This window comes from Panthera onca, chromosome E1 (genome assembly GCF_046562875.1).
Source record: "Panthera onca isolate mPanOnc1 chromosome E1, mPanOnc1 haplotype 2, whole genome shotgun sequence".
In the NCBI taxonomy this organism is placed as follows: Eukaryota; Metazoa; Chordata; class Mammalia; order Carnivora; family Felidae; genus Panthera; species Panthera onca.
This window is the reverse complement of record NC_138352.1, coordinates 42,935,440-42,961,955: the sequence shown is the minus strand read 5'-3', so window position 1 is coordinate 42,961,955 and position 26,516 is coordinate 42,935,440. Positions and strand designations below refer to the sequence as shown.

The following is a 26,516-nucleotide window of genomic DNA, read 5'->3' as shown; positions in this document are numbered from 1 at the left end:
TTGAATCTTGATTGCCATTTATGGGCTGTGATCTTGGGAAAGTTCCGTAGTTCCTCTGAATCTCAGGCTTGAGGAGAATTATTATGAGGACTCAGTGTCCTGACAGATGGTAGACTTTCAATACATGTTAACTTATCATTAAAGACAGCTATGTAAAAATGAAAGATAACTTTTATTGGCTTCTTGATGTAGCAGATAAAGGCCACTCTCTTAGCCCTGCCATTCTCAATCTACTTTTAGTCCTCATCTACTTCTTCAGCCTTCTCTGCCTCCTTCCCTTCACATCCACTCCCCATCTCTCCTGCCTCGATTCCTTTATTTGTGCTGTTCCCTCTGCATACAACCACATTTAGGGTCACCTTTAAAGATTCAGGGTGCCTGGATGGCTCAGTCAGTTGAGTGTTCCACTCTTGATTTTGGTTCAGATCATGATCCTGAGGTCATAGGATTGAGCCCCACATCAGGCTCTACCCTGAGTGTGGAGCCTGCTTGGGATTCTCTCTCTCTCTCTCTCTCTCTCTCTCTCTCTCTCCCTCTGCCCTCCTCTCCCACTTGTGTATACTCTCTTCTTCTCTGTCTCTAAAAAATAAAAAAATAAAGATTCAAGCCTACCTTTCCTCAAAGTTAGTTCAAATGACACTTTCTTCAAAAAGCCTTTATTTTCCATGTTCCCCTCTAGCTAAATTACTCAGAATATTTTATAATCTTTTGACAGCTGATTGCTTTATGCACTTATTATAGCCATCTGTATACAGGCATACCTCAGAGATGTTGCAGGTTCGGTTCCAGACTACCATAATAAAAGGAAGTCAAATGAGTTTTTGGTTTCCCAGTGTATGTGAAAGTTATGTTTACACTATACTGTTGTCTATTAAGTGTGCAATAACATTTTGTCTAAAAAAAACACTGTACATACATTAATTTAAAAATACTTTATTGCTAAAAAATGCTAACCACCATCAGAGCTTTCAGTGAATCATAATTACTGATCACAGATCACCATAACAAATAATAATGAAAGTTTGAAATATTGTAAGAATCGCCAAAACGTGACACAGAGACACAAAGTGAGCAAATGCTGTTGGAAAAATGGTGCCAATGGTCTTGTTCAATTCAGGGTTGCTACGAACCTTCAATTTGTAAAAAACACAATGTCTGCAAAGTGCCATAAAGCAAAGCACAACAGAGTGAGATATGCCTGTATAAACAGAATATCTAGCAGAGGCCTTTGTCCATAGTAGCACTTAATAGATGTTGGCTAAAGGAATAAACGAATTACAATTATCCTCTCTCCAACACAAAATCTAAGAAAATAAGCGACTTGCCTTCACCACTTCCCTACGGAACACCACGAAAATGCCTGTGCCTATTAACTCTGGCAGGACGGGAGACAGAAGTGGCCAGGAGTCCAAGCCGTGAGAGTTGGCACTTTGTCTTTGCATCCAAGGAGTTAAACTGAGTCCCGGGCAGATAAAAATCTCTGGTTTGATTGTTTCGGGGGCCTGCCTGACAAACGAAGATCCAGCTGCAATTGTAACATTCCAAGCTCATAAGGCGCCAAGTTTTACTAACTATAATTTAACTGGTCCGACTGCTGCAGTCCAAATTCTTGTTTGGATAATCAGCCTTTGTTTGAGTATGTTCAAAAACAGCACAGGCTAGCATTAGCCTCTGGGTATGTCATGTGAGCCGATTACCCCGTGGCTCCCAGTAGCAGAAACTCATACACAAGAGGAGGGTTATTTTCCTAGTATTACTGTTACTCTAACATATAATCAGTCCTTCTACCCCAGTCTTCCACAGCCTCCCCCGGCCTTTTTTCTCCTGTCTTTCTTTCTTCTCTCTTTTTTTTTTCTTTCTTTCTTTTTTTTTTTTTTTTTTTTTAATAATTCAAAAGTCTTCTTTCCAAGTTCAAACAAAGTTTAAAGGTGAAAAGGTCAAGAAAGTTTCATGGCTGCGGCTGTTTAGAAAAGGGTAGGACTAACTGGGGTCTCTAGCTCAGCCTCTACTAAAGGCTCAAGAATCTCATATTTCACTGTATTTCTGCAGCTCCCAGTCGCCTTGACACAATCTGTTTGGAATGAAATTAAACCCTTGTTAATAATTTTTAACATAATGGCATAATAAGAACTCTACCTGCCAAGCAATCATTTCATATGTAAACAACTCAAGTGGTTCATTTGTTAAAAAGAAAATCCAAATTCTCAAAAACTGTACATTTTCATTTGAAGGGCACTCATTTGGGATCTGCCCAGCCTGCCTGTCTACAAGTCAGTTGGCTATAAGTAGCCAAGAAGGATTCTGGAAACTCTGCACCTATCTTGTCACTTGGGCCTTGGTCAGGCCATTCTCAAAGAGCCCCCATGAGTTAACACATTTAAAGCGCTCAGGACAGCGCCTGGCTGACAGAAAATGCTAAACAGTATTGCTATTATTATTTGGGGTGGGGGGGGGGAGAAATCCTGACTCAGAGCTACAGATCTAGCAATCGGTGGAAAAACTGTTGACTGGGGAAGCCCAAGGCTCAGAAAAGGCCAGCATGATTAGCTGTTGGTGCACAGGTTGGCAAAATTCTGCAGACTGGGAAGGTGAGGTGGGAGCTCTAAACTGGTCTGGAATTGTCTGTGTAAATCTGGCCCCAGCAGCTCCTAGATTGCTTGAGGGAAGCCCACCAAAGGAGAAGGAAACTCTACTCCCTGGGAGGCAGATCTGTTTATTTTGCAATTAACAACACCAAGGGAATCCTTTCTGAAGTTTTTCCTGGAAGTCTCAGAGTTTAATCCTACACAACAGTTTGGTATTGAATCTGCAAGGTCTTGGTGGAGATGACAGGTAGAAATCAGAGTGGTTCAGACGTGGCTCCAGTTAGAAAGATATCAGGAACCAAGGAAAGCCCTTCTGGGGCTCAAATGCTGAACCAGGCAGTAATCTGGGACTTGAGAGAAGAGAGGAAGGAAAAAGGGAGAGCTGTATAGTAGTATTCCAGGGGAAATATAGAGAAGTGAGGTCTAGTGGTTGAAGGTTTATCATTTATCTGCTCCTCTGCATTCTTGCTCCAAGCATTCTGGGGCAAAGGAAGAAAGGGTTTCTATTGTGAATTTCTACAACTTGTAATAGTCATATATTTAGACTTGTATTCATCTTTAATATCAATGAATTAGATCTTCTATTCACTTAAGTCATGCTAAAATTTAAGACCATTTTTTTTTCTCCCTGCTTTGGGTACCAAGGGAAAAAAAACCAGACCCAATGATATTAATAATGCTCAATTCACATTAGAATTATAGAATGCCACAGCTGGAAGAGCTCTTTTCAAATAAAGTAGAAATGCCTTGGGGGCCAGAACTGAGGTCAGAGAAGACTCTTCCCTGAACCTTCTATTAAGGAAACATCTCCACTTGTATCTGCTTTATATACTAGGGTCCTGCATAAAATTTCACTAGAAAAAAGGCTCTGTTGTTGGGGAGGAAGGTTTGAGAGGGAGGTCTGAAAATCAAAGAGCTGGTCCAATCCTTTTATTTTACAGTTAAAGAAACATGGGACAAGGGAGGTTATGACTTGTCCAAGGTCTCTCAGTCAGTCAGGGTCAAGGCTAAGATAAGAATCCCTCTCTAGTCTTCAGTTTCCACCATCAACTTTGGCTGGGAAGCAGTTGATCCCCTCTGACTCTACACCACATGCCTGTGTCATTAACCTCACTTCATCTCATCCCATAGGCATTTTATCATTTTACATCATCACAAGAAGAGCAAATACAGTATAATAAGATATTTTGAGAGAGAGACCACATTCACATAACTTTTTTTACAGTATATTGTTATAACTATTCTAGTTTATTATTAGTTCTTGTTAATGTCTTACTGTGCCTCATTTATAAATTATACTTTATCATGGGTACGTATATATAGAAAAAACATGGTATATGAAGGGTTCAGTACTAGCCATGGTTTCAGGCATCCACTGGGGGTCTTGGAACAAATCCCTCCAAGCTCATAAGGCGTCATAAGGGGGGACCACCGTATGCTTCATCTTCAAATCATGTCTGTCTACTTCACCTTGTAGGGAAGCCCTCCATTTACTGTGTTTTGATCACAAGACTGCAACCCAAAAAGAAACACTTCTTAGAAATATTTTACTGGTGAAATAAGTCACATTAACAATCATTTTTAGATCTGGACAATGAACTAAGACAAGCCTGGTTGATGGCCATCTTTAGTTGTAAAATCACTTCTGCTAAAGCCATTAGCCACAAAGTGTTCTGGGCAGCTTGGATTTTACAACAAAACCTGTAAAAGCCTGGGGTCAAAGCTCTTCCCTGGGGCTCAAAGGTGTGAAGCTTCCGAAATGAGGCTTGGGCGTTCAGAACTTTCCCAACCATTTCTAATCTTCACCACCTCCTTTCCATTATCCTTCAAAGAGTGTTGTTAGATAATATGGAGAAACACACACACACACACACACACACACACACGCACGCACACACACACACACACACGAAGTATTTTTAGCCTCTTCTTAAGCGGTGACAAAGTTTATCACACTCCTACTCAAATTAGTCACACAGGTTAGTCCCAAGGGAGGGCAGTCTGGCTACAGATCATTGCAAAGGAATGACTTCTTGGAGGCCTAAAACAAACACTTAGGCACATGGTTCCATCTGGAAATATAGTCAAATAGAAGCAAATTCCATGAAATTCCCAACTGATGCAGGCAACATAATTTTGTATCTTACAATACTAGTTCAGGCTAGCTGCTGTGGTCTGCTAAATGGATATATGACTCTGAAATGATAATAAGGAAAACAGTTATTTTAATAATAATAATTATTATTTCCATTATGCATAATCACAAGGGCTGAAAGTGCCAATAAAGCAGCAACGGAGGAGAGAGACAACAATGGAGAATAAAATAGGACTTGCAAAGAATTTCTCATTTTAGTTCTTTTTTCTTTTAAGAAAGAGAAAATTGGTCCTGGATCCTCAGAATGAAACTCAGGAACTTAAGGTTTTTAAAGATTTTCTTCGCAAGCAATAGGGGTTTTCAGGGCAGAACCAATTCATGGGTCATGGATTGGTTATATTCAAGGGTCTGCCAAACTGCCATAAATGGAATGAAGATTTCAACTTGAGACTCTGTTTCTCTGTCCATAAAAGAAAAACACTCCCTTCTTAACCTGCTAGATAATTGTTTTGAAAGAAATTAGCCCCCCACTCTTGTTTGCCATGATGTACCTGGTTATGAAACATTACTGCCAGTATCTACAATTACATAAAACATACATGTTTATCCAAAATTGTTTCCAAGCTATCCGGGAAACCAAGCACACTGCCCATGAATAACTCATAATCTCTAACTTTGTGGAATATTTTTAAACCTACCTCTTACTTCTCTTGAAGATAGCATTCCTTAATACCCAGCATAGTTTTGTACCATAGATTTGGAACTCAAGAAAGACCTGGGTTTAAAACACTTTGCTGCTTCATAGTTTATGAACTTGAGCAAGTGCCTGAACTTTACAAACCTGTTTCTCTTCTGTAAAATGGGAACAAAAGAAAGCAATTAAAAAAAAAACCCTCTACCAACGTTTGTGTTATTACACTATTTCTGGGGATATGTAGTGGTGGGCCAGGGAGAGCTGATTTACTTGGAAATTTTAGGAAAAAAAGTCATCTGGCAAATAATTTATATATCAAAACATACACACTGTGAAAGAGAATATATTATCAACACTGATTTTAAGATAAAACCCTACCTTCAAGAAAAGTTTTTGCTCGTGACAGACAAGGTTGTGGCTCCAGAATTCGGGACTGGGTAAAGAGGACACATATGTCCCCTCCTCTGCTACGCAAGGTACTTTACTGGAGAACCTTTAGAAACACAAGAATGGGGTTCACCAACTTAGACTGGGGCTGCCTAGAAGAAAGTTACTGTATTTAGACACAGAAAATAGATCTGTGACTTCAAAGGCAACACTTTTCATTCTTTAGGGTAACATCCAATGATTTTGGAGAATACTATACTTATTGGACCTACTACTTTAGTGCTTTCAAACCCTTTTAAAACATGCTATAAATTATGGTTTCCTGTGAAGGCAGCTACTCTGGTTAAAGACTTCAATGTGTCTACAGTCTCCTTCATAATTTCTCAACACCACTGGAGCTTAAAATCTCAAAGCAAAATAAGAAAGGCCTCCTGAAACTGTTCAAGGCTTCAGTTAAGAGCCAGGTGACTGGACCTACCAACAGGAGTCACACTTGCTAGAATGAGGAAGGTCCTACTGGAGTGTCTACTGGGCTTGTGGGGTGAAGCAAGAACATGCAGGAATGAGTGTAAAGGAAGAGGCATTCTTATGAAAACAAGATGTAAAACCCTTCAGCTTTGAGAATCTGAGAGGAGAATCTCCAGGTGAGAAGCCAGTCTACACCAGACGCTAAGCCTTTACACTTTATTTCAGGGGGAAGGGGGTTTATTCGCTCACAAGTAAGAGGAAAAGTGCTGCTAATACCATTGCAGGTACTGTTCTTCCCTTTCTAAAGGCTCAAGGATTTATTTGCAAAACTCCCTTTCTATGCTGAACTTAGTGCAAATTTTACACAAAACCAAGGAGAAGGCAAAAACAAATCATTATAGAAAATATAAACAGCATCAAAAGTCATGTTTTCCAAGTACAGTTCTCTGATTCTGAAAGTCTCTCCTCAGAGCAGAAAGAACTGTCCTGAGTTGAGGCCAGTGTGCTCTAATCTGACAGACTGGCAGAACTCTACAGGACCTCTGCCTGGGCTCTGCTTTCTTGGCTTCAGTGCTTCTCTCAGGCATGTGACCTCCAGGTGTGTAAAGTCTCTCTGGCATCCGGCATTGGCTCTACTGTCTCCTTGTTCATCTCACCCGATTCAAGGACAAATACGAATCTGCCACCTCCCTGCCCTCTGCCCCACAGCTAAAGCCCTTTCCTGGTTCAAATCTCCCACAGTCCCTACAGTTCCTCTGTCCTCAAGTATAATTTCTGGTCTGAGGGACATATTTCAGTGATAACAGCATTAGTGACTAACACCTACCACCAGAGGCCAAATGAATTCTCTTAATCTGGGGTCCAGGGATGGGTTTTAAGGGGGTCCTGGAAACCCTGAAAGCATATGCAACATTGTATATGAGTGTCTGTACATAGTTTTCCTGGAGAGGACTCATAAATATCACTGGCTTCTCAGAGCAGTCTATGACACCAAACTACTAAACGCTGATGGCTTAGCCTTTCCAAGTTAGGCTACGGAACATGCACCCTTCTAGAATAGTGTGTGAGGACTCCTTCATGTAATTCCTCTATCCCTAGGCAAAAAACTGGTCTAGCCAAAATCTACCCATCCTGGCTAACAGCATAACATTACCTTAACTACAGCATAACTCGAACCTATATAAAGGGGCATGAGCCTACCTAACCTAACATACCTCATAAATGCCCGACCTGGAACCCCCTCCCTTTTCTTCATCATTCTTTACCCAGAGGTTCACATCACAAGGACTCACCAGAGCATATTTTATTGTATGCCTGATCCAGTTACCCAGATTTCTGGCCTTCAGAACTGGAAGCAACCAATTAAAAAGGAGAGAAATGACATAGGCAGGTACACAGAGAGCAGTAAGAAAACAGCTTCATCTTTCTCAGCCTCAATTCCCTCCCATGTATAGTGGGTACAGTAAGCGCTAGCTCAAGGTGGTTGCTGTAAGGATTAAATGTCCAATGTAAAGCTATATTTATTATATGCTATATTTAGCTATATTGTATTTAGCTATAATATATAGCATATATTATATTCTATTATAGCTATATTTATTATCGACCATATTATGTGGTCGATAAAAAAATCTCTGTCTGGGATGCCTAGGCAGCTCAGTCAGTTAAGCGTCTATTGATTATGGCTCAGGTCATGATCTCACAGTTCATGAGATCAAGCCTCACATCGGGCTCTGTGCTGACAGTGTGGAACCTGCTTGGGATTCTCTCTCTCCCTCTCTCTCTGCCCCTCCCCTGCTCATATTCTTTATTTCTCTCTCTCAAAATAAATAAATAAACATTAAAAAAAAAAAAGATTTCTGTCTGGCTCTCTTTCTCTAAGAGATAAGGTTATCAGTTGTGATGGCAGAAAGACAAAGAAAAGTTACAGGAAATACAAATGAGCATTGAAGCTATTTTGCATCTGAGCAAAAAATAGATTTAAAAAACCTCAACATTTAAGATCTACATGCCAGTACAATATTGTATGCTTATACCAATTAATCATTCAACACGATTCAACAACTGAGAACTGCATGTCTATTATGGCTAGACCTTGTCCTAGAGCAAAGTGTACCCAAGAAGTAAGAAAGCATAAAATCTTCTTGAGAAAGATCTCCATACAAAGGGTTAAAACATTTAAAATCTAATCACTTTCTTCTCTATGCACAAAAAAAAGAGTGTTAATATAATTTAAATGCATTAAATATTGTCAATCTTTTTTTCTGAAAAGCTGGAGTTACCTGGCAAGTAGGTATTGCAGGACAAATATTTCCTGAATTCTCTACAGAAAGGATTTGAACGTGACAGCAAGAATGTTAAAATGTATGCAATAGATACCATTTGTGATCAGCAGGCATTTTAAACACCATGCTGTATTTTTGAACGTATAGCAAATGTCAAATCAGAATCAGCATGCGATAGAGAAAAAAGTGAACCTTAATTGGCAAAGGTAGAATCATATATTCTGTAGCTGAATATAGATAGGTGGCCACCATAATACCATATGTAAAGGAAACAGATTCTTTGAACAATCACTAATAATTAAGCACCCACCCTCCCTTCCTTGATTGTACCCATTTAAAACAGGAATAAATATCCCCTTCATCACCATACTAGGTCCTGCTAAGGCCTTAGGTGGAAAAAGAAGCTGGGAGAGTAAACTGATTACACATGCATCACGTACAAGCACACAGACATGTTTCTGGATTGTAGGGATAAGATGCTCTGGACTTAGTACTGCTCCTGATCCAAAGAGATTTAAGGATCTGGTTTCAATTAGATGCTTTAAGCTCGTAAAACTACATCCACAAAGACACATTTATAGAAGAACTTAAAACTAAGATAATTAAGATGCTGAAGAAACTGATGTATTCCGTTCCTTTTCCTTCTCCTTCTTTATCATCCATTTGCCATCCAACTGAAAGAAGAAAAAAGGGCCTGATGATTTTATGAATTAGCCAATGGCGGCAAAATTAAATAAACTGATCTAGAGGTATCCTAACAAATTGAGCACTGATACAGTGAATCTATTGGGAGGAAGTGTATGAGGTCATGACCTCTGACCCAGTGGTCACTGGCTAAAAGCAACACAAGCATAAAAGGTAAACTGCAGAAGCAATTGGAATTAGATCAGTACAGGGAATTCAGATAACTATTATACTGAGCACATAATCTGTGTTCCTCCAAGGTTGTTAAATCTGAATACAAAGGCAGTATTGGTCAGGAAAGAATAAAAGGAGAGATGAGTCTTACTCCTCATGCCAGAGCAAAACTCACATGTCTACCAGGATGGACGTGTACCAGGGATTGCTTTCATTCTGGATAATTGCTGACAAATCTCTTGTGACTGGCCAACTGAGAACAAAATTTATTTGGATTAACTTCTGTCATGTCAAAATGTAAATGGTAGTTATGGATATCAGCATAGAATGACTTTGAGTTCAGTTTGCATGTTTCTCTGTGTTCATAAAACCAAAGGCAGTATAGTCAAAGAATGTTCTAAAGATTGTAGATCTGTGCTGCCAATGTGTGGCTGTTGAGCATTTGAAATATGGCGAGTCTGCATTGAGATGTACTGGTAAGTATAAAATATACAGCAGATTTCAAAGACTCGGCATGGAAAAAAGAATGTAAAATGTTCCATTAATTAATTTTTTTTTCTTTTTTAATGTTTATTTTTGAGAGAGAGACAGAGCATGAGCTGGGGAGGGGGAGAGAGAGCAAGAGCGAGAGTGAGAGCGAGAGAGAGAATCTGAAACAGGCTCCAGGCTCTGAACTATCAGCACAGAGCCTGATGCCGGGGTCAAACTCACAAGCTGTGAGATCATGACCTGAGCTGAAGTTGGACACCCAACTGACTGAGACACCCAGGTACCCCTCCGTTACTTTTTATATTGAGTAAATCTTGAAATGGTATTTTACATATACTAGGTTAAATAAAATACAGGATTAAAGTTCATTTTGCCTGTTAGGTTTCATAGCACGAAACTGAAGTGCAGAGATGCTATGGAGCAGACCCAAGGTCTCAGTGGTAAGAGGTAGTGGAAGCAAGATTCAAATCCTGACATATCAACTGACTCCAGAGATGCATGAAACGCCGCAAAGTATTCAAAGCCTTATACTCTCCAGTGTAACTTACTTTTCAAATGTTCTCTTCTCTCTTGGTCACACCCTGTCCTACAGGCAAACCAAATCATCTGTTTTCCCCATATGTACACCATGTTTTCTGAACACTGTTCTCCCTGCCTGGAATGACTTTCCTTTCCCTATTTCCGTATAACAAAACTCAGCTCAAATGATACCTTCCATGGAGCCTTTCCTGAAACTTCAAGTAGAAATAGATTTCCATTTCCTCTGAATGTCCCCACTGCCTCACCTGTATTTCTGGTATTATTTTATAGTCATAGGTGTACTTAGCCCATTTTCCCACTAATGAGAACTTTGTTTTGTGCGTCTTTAGATCACCTACAGTTCCTAGCAGAGAGAGGCACATAATTAGTGCTCAAAAATTCCTCTTATAAATAAATGGGTAAATAATAAAGATATAGGATTAAAATTAAAAACTGCTTTTCTATCCTCAGCAGGCTTATCATCAAGTACAGGAGGAAAGATGGACTATCAAATTGCTATAAAGCGAATGCTTCTCTGCCCTCAACTAGAGATGGTTGAAGGGAACTGAAGGATGGCAGTTTCCTCCCTCTGTTCAAATCCCAGCACATGATAATGTGCTTAGCAGATACCCTACGGGTGCAATCAGGCTCTAAGTGAGTTCTAGCCATATTGCCCAGTGACATCTGTAGCAACAACTTTATACATCGCAAGGAACCCAGGTTTAGGAAATCAGTTGTTTTGAAAATACTTGACCTGAGTCTTTCATTACATGGCCCACCTCACCAATGGTGCTCAGAGATGCAAATAGAACTTGCCTCCTGCAGTGTTCTGAGAAATCAAGATATTCCCCCTTTTAAGTGTATTCCAATTGCTAGTTTTAAATTTTTAAAAACTTTACATCATGAAAAGGTACTTGTACAGCCCTTTATAAGACTCATGGTCAAAGACATCTTGTAGCTAGCCACTGGCAGGTGATAGATAAAATAAGTAAACATGTTAGCCTAAGGAGAGACAGGCCCCACAGCAGATAGAAGAATGACTGGGTCAGGTAGCCTGTGGGTCCTCCAGAACCTGGTTACAGGTATCTCTACTAACTTTTAAATTGTTTTGAATATTTATAAAAACCAGCTCGGAACCCTGTGTCACACACTGAAAGCAAAATGAGTATTTGTAAGGAATATGTTCCACAATTACCACCTACAATTATGATTAAAGAAAGGGAGGTACAGTACTCTTCAGATTTGGAGAATTAAACTAGTGAACTTGGGAACAACCAACCGGAAAGTGAGGAAAGTCCAGTGTGGAGTAGTGCTGTCGCTGAGGGAAGTCGGGAGGGCTAGCTCCTCTGCCGCAGGCAAACTACATCCCCATCGTTCGGAGCAGCAGCAAACACGAAAGTGGAGGAGATCACAAGAACAGAGGAGTAGCAAATGATTGTACTCAAGGCAGCCGAATGAGGCTAAGGGCCACGAGGCCAGGAATTAACCTGGAGTAGTAAAGCAGCCATGGGCCATCTTGACCAAGGCCACTGGTCATTGAAAAAAAACCAAAAGACCGTGAAAATAAAAAAATTCCCAGGGCACCCGGCTAGCTCAGTAGGTAGAGCACGCGACTACTGATCTGGGTCGTGAGTTCAAGCCCCACGTTGGAACTAGAACTTTACTTAACAAAAAAAAATCCTCACTTGCCACATGATTTAACTCACCCAATCTGCCACAAAACAGAATAAATTAACCACAGAACCTTATTGGTAAGATACAGAGACACAAGGTAGGATCTGAAATTTCACAGAAAGACATATGAAGGCAGATGTACAAAACATCTTCACCTCAGGGAAAATACAGCTAGGCAATTGTGAAAAGAGGAATACTACTATCTCTATTTCTCTTTCAATAGACTTACACAATTTAGAATGGAAGATAACCTGGAGACCATCTATTCCCATCTTACAGGGACAGAGACCTAGAGAAAGGAAGGACCATCCCAAGACCACTAGAAGGTATCAAGCTTAGGTTTCTTGGTTCTAGACCATAAAAGAAAATATTGAGTCTCAAACTTGAAATGTGTGAATTGACAAACCCAGGGATGCTCTTTCTGTCAACAGCTTATGCAAAGTCTTTATTTTGATCGTTTTATAGCTCCCCACTGTTCCTTCATGTCTTCGTTTACTGATTTTATTCTGCCATTGTATGTTCTCTATACTTGAATCTGTGTCAGTGTGACTGCTAACAAATCCCTAAAATTGGACACTTTGAACACATGGGGGGGGATTATATATACCTTTATTGAGCACCAGGCATGAGTATTCTTACAGAAATAGTAATATTGGCTCCTGTTAACCAGCCTCTCAACGATGTGCCCAGCACTGTGCTATAGTGCAATATCTCATTTAATTCCTGACAATCCTGTGAGTAGGTACAACTCTCATTATAATTTTCACTTTAGAAATCAGGAAGCTGAGGTAGAGGGACATAAATCCACTTGCTAGTTAATGGCGCTGTTGGCTTTCTCTCGAACACTAAGGTTTGTACTCCATCATTATGCTCTCCCATTAGGCCATATTCTCATGGTTTTCCCTTTACACTAGGTAGTTTACTGCGGTCTTCTTTACTCAATGCCTTACCGAAGATCCCAAACACAGGTGCATCTAAAAAGGCTTTTTTATGATGCTGGTTTGGGTAGGAGAGCGGCAGCAGCTTTAGGAGTGAGAATCAAAGGGTAAGCAGGCTTGGGCCTTGCCAAGAATCCATTTCTGAATGTGTCCCAGAGGTGTTTTTCTCCCTTCCAACCTTGATAATCAGATTTATCCCTTAATAGCTAAAGTCATGCCTCTGCTGGTGACAAGAAGTTAAGAATCTTAAATCTCTGAAGGGCAGATGATAACCCAGTACTATCAGTCTGGTTTGGAAAGAGAAGGCTGTGAAATGGCCTTAAGTGTCTGATAGGAGATTGTTCTCAGGCAGCCTGAAAAAACTGTGGAGGGTGATAATGATAAAAACCAATTGCAAGCAGGTAGAGCTTGAGGTGAAAGCAGCCTCTTTCTCACATTAGAAGGAAGTATTCTTAGATCTCCTTCAAACAGCCAGGCAAACTACTGTTTCTATGTCCCTGAGAAAGGAAGTTGACAGAGAGAAACAATTATAGTGGCTGCTGTCTGCACTGATACTTCCAAACACAGGGATTCTACTAATAACTAAACTTTCTAAATGGAATGCAGACATATTCTCCTTGCACGGAGATGGGGGGGAGGCCCTCCTGATTAGACTGAGTTCTTGTATCACACTAAAAACGTTATTATTTTGACCACCATTTTTTTTTCTTCCATTCCCCTCACCAGTTTCCTTTTGGATACCCTGCTGACCCTGGGCACTGAGATCACGAATTGCACCACAGCTGGGAGGTCAATGTAACGTCATTTTTTTTCCACCTCATTTTACTATCTCATTGTCTACTAAGACTAAGACTCCTAGGAAGAGTAGATATCCATCCCCTTTCGTCCTAGGATTTGAGGTTTTAAGTTACTAGGTTGGGAATTCAGTCACTTTGTTGCAACAGATGATCAAGTAATGGAACCAAGGTAAACGAAGCAGCATTAATTCACTGTGCTTTAACTCTTGAGATGTGTTTCCTAATAGTGGAGAAAATCCCAGGGTATCATGAAACAGTGAACAACTGTCTTCATGTGTGGAAAGGTGCCTTCCTCATTTGTGTGCCTGCCAACCATTAAATAAAACTCTAAAATGTGGGAAAGCTAGAAAACAGGGGCTCTGGGCATGGCATTCTCCAAATAGATTCTTGTGACTCCACCAAATGAGAACACTTTAGTTTTAACGACACACCAGGAATTTTCTCTGAAAGGTTCTGGGAATGGCAGACTTATTCCTGGTTAGACCCTCTCTCTTTGCCCTACCCCCCATAACCCGCCTTATTTTTCCTGCCCCCAACAGGATGGGAAGAAAATGTCCTTAGGAGACCTTTCCTTTTTTGTATTACACAATCTCATCTCTGGAATTCAAGTCCTAGTTCTGTTCAGCCCAAATAAGAAGTGCTTGTCACCAGGAAGGCGGCCATCTAAACAAGCAGCAGCTGGATGAGAAAAGAGGGCATGTCAGCCCAGAGCAGCAGAGAGGGTTTCTCACGGCAGCTATTTGCAACCCTCCAAGGAGCTACAGAGGCTGCCCATTAAAACCCTGTTAAAACACTTCTGATGTTGTCAGCAGCAGAGAGTTGAAATAGCACAGTGATCACTGAGATGCTATCTGCCTCAAGCAATTCAGTGGTACAGTCAATACTATGAGCAAGAAGGTACAAGATAAGCAACAACCTAATTTCTATATCAAAATTTCATAAACTCCCTAAGCTAGCAGCACTAGTGATGTGGGCACATGGAGACCAAACCAATGGACCACCTTGGGGAGAGAAAGACATTTATGTTGAGATCTGGTCCAAAAGTCCTGAACATATACACACTGCTCAACTCTCAGTACTCCCAAGGAAATTTGCCCAGAAAGGAATTACTGGAATGTTCCTCTCCGGGGCACCAATGGGCACCACATGAGGCATGGGAATTCTGGATAAGCTTCCCTTCTCAGGGGTTGTATGTTTAGAAGACAACTCGGTCCACCATCATCTATCCACCTCTGTCCCCATGAGAAGAGCCAAATTTTATCAAAAAGGCGATAGAACCTGCCTGATTTTGTACTTCACGGCTTTCTGGTTTCCTATGAAAATATTTGTCAGAGGCCAGAATCCTAATTCTAGAGCTCCTTCCTTTGTTGGTAAACATAAAGACGATGACACCTTACAACTTTTTTTGGATTCGCATTGAAAACAACAGGTTATTCAGGCTAATTCTAATGTTTAAGAAGCACACATCCTGGTATCATTCCAGTTAGTGGCTCTTTCTTTTGGCTCCAAAGTCTACCCTTGGGTGACAACCAGGGTGACCATTATCCAGACTAGTCCACTCTTAATGGGAAATGAGTGCCACTGATAATTAAAGTGGCACAAGTGAAAATAGGACCTGGGTAAATCAGGGCCTATGGTTACCCTCGCTAAGTCCCTGTCCTCACAGCAAATTGAGGCCTGAAAAGTTATGTGATGAAACAGGACATGAATAAGAGGCTATTTCCTCAGAGAACTAACAGGCAGGATGGAATGGAGATGCTCAGCCCACCAGCTGGATGTCTTGCTTGCTTAACAACAAACATCAGGCTTTTTGATCCATGGTGTTCTTTCACAGACAACTGTGCTGACAGGGCCCTGACTCCTTAGTGAGAGGAAGGAGGCGTGGCCACAGTGATTACAGCACAGTTGTAATTACCCACTGTCACTGTAGTGCAGGGTCCTAGAACAGCTAGCAACACACTTCTGTGAAATTGACCTGAAGCCAAGACCATACTGGTCTTAGGGTCCTTTTCTCTGGCTCAAAGGACAGACCCTAGAGGACAGACAGAATGAGCATTTGCCACTTTGATAGAAGAGAAGAATTTAAGAAAATCTCAACAATCAGTCTCCCAAATTCAGGCTATAGTCTTCAGCTAGGGAAAAGAGTATTATCTAACCTTCTGCATGCTTCTAATTACTGTGCTAATAGGCTCATAGCAGCCCAGGCATGGGGCAGTAGGGAGGGGACTTCAGACTGAGAAAGTCCGCGTAGTCAGCTCCAAGAAATGAACAAGAAATGAAGTGCTCGATTTAATTTCTCATGATCCAACATTTAGCATTTCTTCCTTTAAACACCTCGGTTGTTGTTCTGGTCAGATCCAGATCATGACAGCATAACTAGATTGTAAGCACAGCAATATTAAATGGAGAGCCACCTGGGGATAATCCCAAGGATTCCGGCAGTAACTAGGCCACCTAAATTATCAGGGGTCAATTATAGCAGTGTTTATTCAAAAGCATGAAGGCCTCAGGGCGCTTAGGTGGCTCAGTTGGTTAAGCATCTCACTTTGGCTCGTGTCATGATCTCAGTTTGTGAATTCGAGCCCCGTGTCAGGCTCTGTGCTGACAGCTCAGAGCCTGGAGCCTGCTTCAGATTCTGTGTCTCCCTCTTTCTCTCTGCCCCTCCCCTGCTTGTGTTCTCCCTCCCTCTCAAAAATAAATAAATAAATTTGAAAAAAAAAAAAAAAAAAAAAAAAGATAAATGTGTCTCCAAAAGCATGAAGGCCTTTCAGAGGAGCAAGAAACTCAATCACCAAGACTTTTTAGAGGAAGTGTGACACTTTTCTCATATAGTTTATTCTGTGCCTGGCATTAGAATTTTTTTAAAGTCATTTTGAAAAAGGGAGGAACAAAAGGCTTAGAGGAATAGAAGCAAAGCAGTATGGGATGCTACCTGATTGAAAACAATATTTCTCAAGCAAATTAACAAGTTATGAATAATCTGCCTAATGATAAAACCCAACTTGAGATAAAAAGGAGGAATTCTGGAGTGAATCTAAGTCTTGGGAATATGCCCTTCCTTTACTTGTCCATTCACTAGCTCCAAATAATCATGACAAGGGAAAAAGCATTTCTGCCCTTAGTTCCTGTTTATCTTTTTCAAGAAAGGTTTCCTATAATTTACATTACTAGAGCAAACCAAACTAAACCACAATGATTTCTGGGCCACAGCATGCTTACAAACATGCTTCCAAACCATTGTAAGGATTGGAAATCATCCAGGTGGGAAAAGAATCTATTCTTTTCAGGAATCCAGATTTTTCACTATCACGAAAAGCAGAGGACACTTTAAAATCAGTGTCAACTTTAACCTATACATGGTAGGCAAACAACTTTGCAGAATAAAGGCCTGAAATTTAGATAAAGGAAAACCTGCATGAGACCGCTCAGATTCATCATTAACAAACGCACATTTAAATTCTGTATCTTGGTGGAGCAGTGTATTTGAAAATCATCTTACTTCATATAAAATCAATAAATATTTAGTGAATTGCTGAGTTCATAGGTACAATGACATATGCTATATAAACCTACATGAGTTTTAATTTAGTATCTCCTTTCTGAACTGTTTTTTTCACTTTTTAAAATTTTTTATTTTTTTAAAGATTTTATTTTTTTAAGTAATCTCTACACCTAATGTGGGGCTCAAACTTACAACCCCAAAATCAAGAGTCATATGCTCCACCAACTGAGCCAGTAAGGTGCCCGTTTTTTCACTTTAAACTTCATTTTGGGTAAAGCCAATTCTGAAAGAAAAGAACTTCAAAACCTTGTATATACTTGAGTTAAGGCAAATCTGACAAAACAGTAACCTAAGTTCCAATAGCAGCATCTTCTGTTGTAAATAAATATATTGATATCACCTTAATCCACTCATGTGTCTCAGGCCACACAATTTCTGGACATCCCATGAAGCACTAAGGGATATTCCTTCTAGCTTAATCAAAGGAAATGGGAATAGAAAATTCATGCTGTGGAGTGCGTGGGTGGCTCAGTCAGTTGAGTGTCCAACTCTTGATTTTGGCTTGGGTCCTGATCTCACGGTTCATGAGTTCGAGCCCCACATCGGGCCCTGTGCTGTCAGTGCAGGGCCTGCTTGGAATTCTCTCTCCTTCTCTCTGCCCCAACCCCACTCTCTCTCTCTCAAAATAAATAAATTTTAAAAAAATGAAAAAGAAAAAGAAAATTCATGCCACGTTGCCTCATCTGAAACCATGCTACACCTCCAAAGGAAAGGAAATGGCTATCAGAGAGATTAGTATCAAATAAAATATAAAATACTTGGCAAAATATTCTGAAATATAAAACATGTGATACTGGGAAAACTAACCTAAATATATATTTTAATATATTAGAAAAGTGGACTTCCACACTATAGTCTGAAAAGCGAAGAGATCCAACTAAGACAGAAGTTTTCAAATTTGGTTGTACATTAGAATCATCTGGGGAATCTGAGAAATACTGCTGCCTACACTCCAACCTCAGCTGCTCTGAGTATGGCCTGGGTGTGGGGATTTTTAAAAGGTCCCCAAGGAATTCTAATGTGTGGCCAAGGTTGAGAGCTGCTGCATCAGGAGTTGTTGGTGTTCATATCTAATGGAGCCTGGACACCATGAACAGAGGAGTTAGCAAATGAAGGAGGTGAAAGTGAAAGAGATGGAAACTGGGAGAGGCTAATGTTAATATAACACATTTCTTTTAATTCTAACAATTTTAATCCAAGCTCAGGTAACTTTTAAAATATGTGAAAATATGTTCCTTTGTATTAGAGAGTCGGCACTGTAATTGACATTGGTTCCCACTCTATGCAGGGGGAGCACTGCATATGAGTGTTTGGAAACTTACATTCAAATGTTACCTGCATTTCTCAAGTGATATGTTAATACTACAGATCTACGGGAGAGGTCAGGAATCAACTAGTTTAGATGCTCCACAAAATATGAAACTGAAGCATAGAGAAGCAAAGTGTCGAAAGGACACTTGTCCCCTGTCCCCTACTCTTAAGAAGCCAGCTCTCTGAACTGAAAAGAATTAGATCAAGCCAAAGAGTCGATTAAGAAAAACTATAGTAATAGACAATATGTGAAATTAATCCTGGTTAGTTGTATGTCCTGCCCATCTGCTCCAGCTATCAAAAGAGATCCTGATAAGTTCCTTAAATTTTATGTAGTGAGTGAAGGAGACCTTCAGGTGGGAATTCTTTTTCTTAGAAGGCAAGCCTGTGCATTAAATATATGCAAGTGGTAAATTTTCTGAGATGAAACTAACAAAAACTGGTTAATGCTAGACACTGCTTAGCATCAGTAGAGTGCATTTACAGTCAGAGCATGTCCTTTTGAATAGTCAGCTTTCAGTATTTTCCAGAAAATCCAAGGAGTACTTCCATCAAAACAGTCCTGTATGTGGAATGAGCTTTGAAACCAGCCATCCTGCGTGGTGAGTTAGGGTCTCTTGCCCACAATTACATCAAGCAATCATGCACAGCCATCATTCTCTTGCCTTTCCCTCTAGGAGTCATGTGGCTGCCAGGACTCCTTACTCATCCCTTTGCACTACATTACTAGAATCTTTCTATGCTATTCTGTGACAATTACAAAAAGGCAGAGGGCAGAATTTGATATCTCATTCCATTCTTGCCTGCCTGCTTCCTTTACAATCACATGCTGGGAGCTGCCATAGTTTGGTATTCATGATATACTAAAACACATCCAAAAAATTCAAAATTTGTGAGTTCTAATCCAGTTCTGTTCCAAATTCATCCTCTGGCCATTCATCTGTCTGCCCATTCATCCTCTACTTTTCTTCTACCACTTTCAAAAACAATTGTGATTTAAAAAAACATTCAAATATAAGACATCTAAAGGTCTGGAAGACAGATGAGCAATAACGTAGAGGAGTGGCAAGGAGATCATTCTTCTTGAACTAAGGTGGTTACTGTATTACTGTTGCTTCAAAAATCTTGTCAACTAAACAAATAATAAAATTATCTTCCTGCCTTACTTTTCTTATATGGGAAATTTACAGATAACAATTAAATACATAAAGGAAATTAACACCTGTTTATGCGTCGAGCAGTTTGTCAGGTTTTAAGGAACACAGAAAAAGTATGACATGAGTCCTGCCTCAAAGAAGTTAACTACCTGGTTGGATTCAATTCTGAAACATAAACACATCTGCACACAATATAATAAAACAGGTATTAACTAAATAAGGGATGAACTCTCAGGAAAGTGTTCTGGAAGGAAAGGTTGGAAATATCTAGAGATAGGGGCAAAATTTCCCAAGGGAGCTCATGAAAACAATGCTAACCAAATACTATTGGCTAAAAATGGGGCATCCACAGAGGCCACTTCATTTTCTAGTGTAATGTCAAAGAACTGCAGAGAAATGGAAGCTGGAAACTAGCACCAATGAGTCTCATAATTGTCTTGATTACAGTTAGCCTGGTGCAAATCTCACTGCCTAAAACCAGGCAAAAGTGAAGGCACTTCACTAACTCCACTGAGTTGAATATACATACACACTTATATTTTATATACTTACATCATAATTATGTTTATATATTTATATGTACATTATTTTACTATATTATTATATATAATTTTAATATATTCAAGTGTATATATAAAAATAAAATACATGAAGTGGAACAATTAATATTGTTGAAATGTCCATACTATTCAAAGCAATCTACAGACTCAATGCAATCCCTACCAAAATACTAACAGCATTTTTCAAAGAAGTAGAACAAATAATCCTAAAATTTATATGGAACCATGAAAGACCCTAAACAGCTAAATCAATCTTGGGAAAGAGGAGCAAACCTGAAGGTATCACACTCCACTCCCTCATTTCAAGCTATACTACGAAGTTACAGTAATCAAAACTGTATGGTACAGGCACAACAATAGGCACATGGATCAATGGAACAGAACAGAGAGACCACAAATAAACCCATACATACCTGATCAACTAATCTACAACAAAGAGGCAAGAATACACAATGGAGAAAAGACAGTCTCTTCAACAAACGGTGCTGGGAAAACTGGACAGCTACATGCAAAAGAATGACATTGAACCACTTTCTTACCCCCATATACAAATTAACTCAAAAAAGGGGGGCCTGGATGGCTCAGTCGGTTAAGCATATGACTCTTGATTTTGGCTCAGGTTATGATCTCACGGTTTATGGGTTTGAGCCTGCTTTGGACTCTGCGCTGACAGTGCAGAGCCTCCTTGGGATTCTCTCTCTCCCTCTCTGTCTGCCCCTCCCCTGCTTGTGCTCTGTCTTTCTCTCTCAAAATAAATAAATAAAACATAAAAAACATAAAAAAAATAAACTTGAAATGGAATAAAGACTTGAATATAAGACCTAAAACCATAAAACTCCTAGAAGAAAATATAGGTGGTAAACTCCTTGTGATTTTTTTGACCTGATTCCATAGGCAAGGGCAAGAAAAGCAAAAATAAATAAGTAGGACTACATCAAACTAAAAAGTTTTTGCACAGAGGAAAAAACTATAAGCAAAATGAAAGGCAACGTACTGAATGGAAGCAAATATTTGCAAATCATATATCTGATAAGGGCTAATATCCAACATATACAAAGAACTCCTACAACCCAACAGCAAAAAACAAACTATCCAATTAAAAATGGGCAGAAAAACTGGTGCAGCCACTCTGGAAAACAGTGTGGAGGTTCCTCAAAAAATTAAAAATAGAACTACCCTATGACCCAGCAACAGCACTGCTAGGAATTTACACAAGGGATACAGGAATGCTGATGCATAGGGGCACATGTACCCCAATGTTTATAGCAGCACTTTCAACAATAGCCAAATTATGGAAAGAGCCTAAATGTCCATCAACTGATGAACGGATAAAGAAGATGTGGTTTATATACACAATGGAATACTACTTGGCAATGAAAAAGAATAAAATCATGTCATTTGCAGCAATGTGGATGGAACTGGAGGGTATTATGCTAAGTGAAATAAGTTAGTCACAGAAAGATATCATGTTTTCATTCATAGGTGGATCTTGGGAAACTTAACAGAAGACGTTGGGGGAAGGGAGGGGGAGAAAAATTCACAGAGAGGGGAAAGTGGGTGATGGGCATTGAGGAGGTACTTGCTGGGATGAACACTGGGTGTCGTATGTAAGCCAATTTGACAAGAAATTATATTAAAAAAATTGATCGTGGTGTTCATGCATGACTCTATGAATCCACTAAAAGATATTCAAGTGTACAGTTTAAAAGGTAAATTTTGTGTTATATGAACTATATCTCAAAAAAGCTGTTTTTTTAAGTTGGCCAAAAAAAAAAAAAAAATGGGCAGAAGATCTCAAAGATCTCAATAGATATTTTACCAAAGAACACATGAAAGGATGCTTAACATGACTGATTATCAGGGAAATGTAAATGAAAGCCACAATGAGATATCACCTCACCCCTATCAGAATGGCTATTATCACAAAATGAGAAATAATAAGTGTTGTGAGGATGTGGTGACGGGGAACCCTCATGTACTGTTGATGAGAATGTAAACTGGTGCACCCACTCTGGAAGACAGTATGCAGCTTCCTCAGAAAATTAAAACTAGAACTACCTTATTATCCAGCAATTCTACTTCTGTATTTATCCAAGGAAAATAAAAACACTAAATTGAAAGCTATATTAATTAATTACATGTACTGAATTATATGCACCCCTATGTTCACTGCAGAATTATTTTAATAGCCAAGATATGGAAGCAACCTAAGTGCTGACTGATAGATAAATGGATAAAAAAGATGTGGTATATAAACACAATGGAATATTACTCAGCCATAAAAAAGAATAAAATCCTGCCCTTTGCAACAATGTGAAGGGAGCTTGAGAGTATTATGCTAAGTGAAATAAGTTTGACAAGAGAAAGACAATACCATATGATTTTACTTATATATGGGGGAAAAAAATCAGTCAAACAAAACAAAATAAAAGCAGATAAAGAGAACAAACTGATGCTTGCCAGAGGAGAGGAAGGTTAAAGGGTAGATTAAAAAGGGTGAAGGGGATCAAAAGGTACAAACTTCCAGTTATAAATAAATCATGGGGATGTAATATACAGCATGGGAAATGTACACAATAATGTTGTATACCTCCATATGGTTACAAATAGTAACTATGGCGATCACTTTGTAATGTATATAAATGTTGAATGACTATGTTGTATACCCAAAACTAATATAATATTTTATATCAATTATACTTCAATAAAAAAGTAAAAATAAATTTAAAAATAAAATGTGTGTGTATATATATATATATATATATATATATATATATATATATATATATACATATATATTAAAGCTTTATTCTATGCCATGTCTTTTGCTAATACAGCAGGCTTTGGATAGCTCTTTAAAGGTATAGACAGGGGCACCTGGGTGGCTCAGTCAGTTAAGCTTCTGACTTCAGCTCAGGTCATGATCTTATGGGTTCATGATTTCAAACCCCACCTTGGGCTCTGTGCTGATAGCTCAGAGCCTGGAGCCTGCTTCGGATTCTATGTCTTCCTCTCTCTCTGCTCCTCCCTCCTTTGCTCTCCACCTCTGTCTCTCAAAGATAAATAAATGTTAAAAAAAATGTAAAGGTATAGACAAATTATTTGCTAAAGACAAAGAATTTAGGGGCTTATTACACATATCATCTTATTTTAAAACTATTTGTGCTTCAAAAGAGGATATCCTTACAATGGAACAGATCTTTTCACAGGTATGCCTTTTGTGGGCAGGATATGGATAGTCTTTAAAGAACAACAAGTTGAGGATATAAATCTGTCAAGTCTAGAATATTCCTATTGAGTTTTACAAATGGTAGAAAACAATAGTGTACCAGTTCTTTCTAACATTAGCTGCTTTGTTCCTCCTCACAGCCTTATATAAAAGATTATTTGCAACTCTTCACATCCTTACAAAATATTCAGATTCTTCAATGAAATGAGGTTCCCACATTGTGGATACACCCACACAGTGAACTGCAACAGTGAATGAAACGGATTATAGTCAGATCTTTGACAATATTAACTTTATGCTAAGGTCCTGCTCTGGTGGGCAGCTTTCCCTCCAAAAACTATGCCTGAAAAATTTTACCCAGCAAATACACCCTAGACCTTCAGAGGAGCTGCTGAGTGGTGATTTGAGTCATAACATTTCATGTGTGGGAACAGACTGGTATAAGTTCAATGATGGTTCCCCGGCTGAAATGTCGGAGGCCTTTTTGATGGAGAAGTGGCCTGAATGCAAAGAAAAGATCCTGAGTCTAATGATGCGTAATTCCTACTGGACCAATGCACAGCTGCAAAACCAGCCTCAGGAGAGCCTGCCTACCTTCTGTGGCCACCTCTGCTGCTCTGGATAGTGCCCTTTTCAGCCAATAGCTCTTATGGGGAGCAACACTCACTTTAAATCAGCTTTCAAACAGCTATTCATCCAAGGGAGGCCAACTCCAAAGGGCTCAAATTGGGCCGCTAAGAAATGTATAGCCAGGAATGTGATGAAAGAGGTCAGAAGGGACCCAGTGGGAGGGTGGCTCTCCAAGAGGCAGGCAAGTGTCCGGATGTTTAAATCCTTGTCTGAGAAGTCTTCCAGGGCACAAGTACAGTCAGTACGGAGGCACCACCACTTGGTGGCCAACTGGCCTATCACATGAACTAACCAGGCAATGATTACTGATTACAGATGGGAAAGGTGAAGGGGGAGCTGGTTCCAGCAGTTTTCTGTAAAGAACTTTAATGTCATTCTGTTTCTTCTGAAGAAGTGAGAATACTTCAGTCACCTGACCCTTCTCTCTTTTCCTGCACCCAGGGCCAGGACCCTGGCTCTGAGAAGGCTGCAGGCAGTGAAGACTCTCTCTCATTTCCATCACCTCTGTGGGTGTGGGTCAAGCTTGGCTGAGATGAGCAGAAGAGAAAACTCTTCCACATTCCTTAGTTTCCCTACATCTACCTACAAAGAAGAAAATGCCCATGAAAAGTGAGTTCCCCGTTTCTTTTGTGGTGCTCCTGGCTGTAAAATGGGATAGTGTGTTAGTGGCTGAAAAAGTCCTTTCTCTTTCACTCCTCGTTCATGTATGTTACAGCTCAGAGTTAGGGAAACACTTTATAATCTGATTTAGTAACTGCCTCTAAAATTGCTTTTGCCAACTAGTTCAACTTGCCACCACAAGGAGAATTCCATGCTTAGCACCTGGTCACAGAGCAATTGCAGTGACAGGTCCTAGATTAGAATTTAGTGAATCTGAGGCTTTCACTGATACTACATTACTCCTGGCCACAAGGTATGAATTAGAAGAAATTCAGAACCCCAACTTGTTAATGCTGACCCTATCTTTCAAGACTTTACTCCAATATTCACTCCTTTATGGGTTCTGGATATCGTTTCATAAACTGTAAAGGTCAATTTCTGAATGGTTCCAAAAGGAGTCCTCAGTGTTAAAAAGCCACTCTTTCACAAAAACTACAAATTTCTTTGTTATACAACAAGATCAAATCCACTGGGCGAGTGCACCTTCCAGGGTATAAATGACTCTTCTTCCTGACAGGATGACATTAACTTTCACAGCAGTGATGTTGTAAACACGATCAGATCAGTAGGTACCGATATTTCTGATGATCTATTTTATCCATTTGAACCTATTTTGAGAAAAGTGACACTTCCTTTCTGCATCTGATGGAATCAATTCCCAAACCCAACAAATTTTATGTCTAATTAAAGCACTCTCCAGACCTTCCCACATAGGCTAAAGACTGGACCACATTCAACTGGGTTTCTGTTCAGCCTCCTTAAGAAGCAGTGGCAGCAGCTCTCCTACAAAGTAGTGTAGGGAAGCCACCTAAAAGGGTGGGTGATCTTCATAAATGGACAGGAAACAGAAAAGACGAATATTGGGCGGATGACAGATCCCTTAACTGGCCTTCAAGATACGAGCTGTTCTATTAAACATAGGGCCATTATGCTGGCCGGCCATCCACTTTAAACCCCAGAGTGATTAAAATGCTGGCAGGAAATGAAAGCTCTCTATTGAAGGTCCTTCCCTGAGGTCCTAATTTCAAACCAAATTTTACAGCACCGCACAGGAACAAAGGAAGCCCAGTCTTCCAAGTCTTCTTTTTGTCACTTTGGACAAAGACACCCCCTCATACTCTTCAAAGAACAATGGCCTCTGTAGAGCTACAGCCACGCCAAGAATGGGCACAAACCATACAGAAACACATTTTAAAAATACATTTTACACTGCCCTTGACATTTCAGATAAATAGAAACCACTGCACTGAAATTCCAAATATTCCATCCTTTCCCTCCTCCCTCTGCCTTTATAATGAGAATTTTCCTATTCTCCTAATCTACTTGATCTTTGACATTTTGGCCTCTGTGAATGGAGGACACAGTAGAGTAGCCAAATAAATTAATTATTCAGATAATTGCATTTTATTAAAGTAATCACTGTAACTGAGACAATCACATGATTTTCACCAACAGAAGACAACAAGGATGCCTACAAATCTTTTTTAATTGAAACCTCTCCAGAGCCATTCCTGCTCCACAGTCCACTGTGAACAAACCAGGGAAAATACGTTATCAGAACAGGATTTCTTTTTTACTTTACACTAGCTGTTGTTTCGGGGTGGCCTTTTTTTTTTTG

General features: G+C 39.7%; 1 protein-coding gene across 11 annotated transcripts in view; it reads right to left on the bottom strand.

The window, feature by feature from the left end:
• Positions 1 to 26,516, bottom strand: part of BCAS3 (BCAS3 microtubule associated cell migration factor) — a 614,259-nt gene that overhangs the window by 128,862 nt on the left and 458,881 nt on the right. The gene's annotated exons all lie outside the window — the stretch shown is intronic.